At 61.8% G+C, this 2,500-nt stretch overlaps 1 non-coding gene across 1 annotated transcript; it reads right to left on the bottom strand.

Moving 5' to 3' along the window:
* Positions 1 to 170: 170 nt before the first annotated feature.
* On the bottom strand, positions 171 to 324 carry LOC140473947 (5.8S ribosomal RNA). The gene has a single exon (XR_011958727.1). It is a non-coding gene; the product is annotated as a 5.8S ribosomal RNA (ribosomal RNA).
* Positions 325 to 2,500: the final 2,176 nt, after the last annotated feature.

Below are 2,500 nucleotides of genomic sequence, written 5' to 3' on the forward strand. Positions count from 1 at the left end.
GGGATGGCGTCGAGCCTGACGAACGGAATGTGCAGGGTGGGGGGGAAAGGCCAAGCGCTCCGACGCCGGAGGGCTCCGGAGTCTGAACTTAGGGGGACAAAGAGGACGGGTCCTCTGCGACACCCCAGCCGCGCTCTCGCCAGCCAAGGCGAGTGCGATTGATTGCCAAACGACCCTCAGACAGGCGTGGCCCCGGGAAGAACCCGGGGCCGCAAAGTGCGTTCAAAGTGTCGATGATCAATGTGTCCTGCAATTCACATTAATTCTCGCAGCTAGCTGCGTTCGTCATCGACGCACGAGCCGAGTGATCCACCGTCAAGAGTTGTCTGAGTTTGTTTTAGGTCTCTCCCTCGCCAGAGGAAAGCGACCCGGACCGCACATACGCTCCCCACCTTGAGCTACAGCCACCTGCACGCCGGCGTGCGGGCGGAGCAGGGTGGCGTGAAGCGATGGGGAGCACCATCCTGGTGCGGCCCGCAGAAACATACGTCTATTGGGGGGAGGAGGACAGGGCGCCCAAGAGGCGATGCGTGCCCCAACGCACCGCAGCGACGGAGGCAGGATCACCGCCACCATGTCGCCCGCCTAGTATCACGAGGCGTGCAGCAGCTTTGCCCTAGGAAAAGCAGAGGCGGGAACGGGCACCGGCCATCGGTTCGGCAGCGTCACTGACGCGTGCACGTGGCGGCGTGTCGGCGAGCGGACTTCCTGCGAGGAGGCGGGGGCGGCACTCGCCCGAGCAGACGCCCGCCCGGCCCAGCCACCGCCGAGGTGGACTGGGAGTCGCGGCAACGGCTCGTCATACTCGTTCCCACACTCACAGCGCAGCTTGCCCGCAAGCCACCGACCACCGATCGACGCCAGGCGCCCCGACCGAGAGCGGGATCGCTCGTTCGCCCTGCTGGCAGTTCGCTGGGGATCACTACTGCACGGAGCTCGGAGACCGACGGGCGGCAACTCGAGAGTCTTTAAACCACCACCCCCATCCCGCAAGTGCAAAGAGGCTGTATACGCACAGACGGGTGAGGGGAATAGGTACCCCGTCGGGTTTGAAGGGAGCGTGACTAGATAGCAACGATGTAAACCCAGCCGATTTGGGAGCGAAAGACCGGCGCCTGCATCACCGGCTTCGTTTCCCGTGGCTGGAGAGTACACCGAAACCCTCCGTCTGTCGCGAGCTCCCGACGACGCGGTGCCGCCAAGCAGCAGGGCCGGACCTGGTGTGGCTCCCCTCGTCGATCACAGACCGGTCGGCACTACTGACGAGACGGTGGAACGGGCTTCGCCCCTTGTGACGAAGGGTGATGCGAACCCGCCCGCCCGCGTGCGTTCGGGGTGGACTCGGCAAACGGAGATTTGAAATCGGAAAGTGTCCTCCTGCCCCGCGCAGGTAGGCGCCCAACAGTTGTGGGGGGTTTGGCGGTGACCACGGCTGCAGGGCCTGCTACCCCGACGAGCTCTCCTGCTGGCCCCGAAACCACCCTCGCGAGACAAGTTGAAACGGAAACGGGCGTACCCCCAAGCCGACGATCCTTTCTTATTTGTTACTTTTTTTTTCACTTGCTCGAGTTGTGGCGATTTGGCGGTGACCACGGCTGCAGGGCCTGCTACCCCGACGAGCTCTCCTGCTGGCCCCGAAACCACCCTCGCGAGACAAGTTGAAACGGAAACGGGCGTACCCCCAAGCCGACAGAGATCCTTTCTTATTTGTTACTTTTTTTTTTCACTTGCTCGAGTTGTGGGGGTTTGGCGGTGACCACGGCTGCAGGGCCTGCTACCCCGACGAGCTCTCCTGCTGGCCCCGAAACCACCCTCGCGAGACAAGTTGAAACGGAAACGGGCGTACCCCCAAGCCGACGATCCTTTCTTATTTGTTACTTTTTTTTTTCACTTGCTCGAGTTGTGGGGGTTTGGCGGTGACCACGGCTGCAGGGCCTGCTACCCCGACGAGCTCTCCTGCTGGCCCCGAAACCACCCTCGCGAGACAAGTTGAAACGGAAACGGGCGTACCCCCAAGCCGACGATCCTTTCTTATTTGTTACTTTTTTTTTCACTTGCTCGAGTTGTGGGGGTTTGGCGGTGACCACGGCTGCAGGGCCTGCTACCCCGACGAGCTCTCCTGCTGGCCCCGAAACCACCCTCGCGAGACAAGTTGAAACGGAAACGGGCGTACCCCCAAGCCGACGATCCTTTCTTATTTGTTACTTTTTTTTTCACTTGCTCGAGTTGTGGGGGTTTGGCGGTGACCACGGCTGCAGGGCCTGCTACCCCGACGAGCTCTCCTGCTGGCCCCGAAACCACCCTCGCGAGACAAGTTGAAACGGAAACGGGCGTACCCCCAAGCCGACAGAGATGCTTTCGCTCCTGTTACTTTTTTTTTCACTTGCTCGAGTTGTGGGGGTTTGGCGGTGACCACGGCTGCAGGGCCTGCTACCCCGACGAGCTCTCCTGCTGGCCCCGAAACCACCCTCGCGAGACAAGTTGAAACGGAAACGGGCGT

Source organism: Chiloscyllium punctatum, unplaced genomic scaffold (assembly GCF_047496795.1).
Source record: "Chiloscyllium punctatum isolate Juve2018m unplaced genomic scaffold, sChiPun1.3 scaffold_786, whole genome shotgun sequence".
NCBI lineage: Eukaryota > Metazoa > Chordata > Chondrichthyes > Orectolobiformes > Hemiscylliidae > Chiloscyllium > Chiloscyllium punctatum.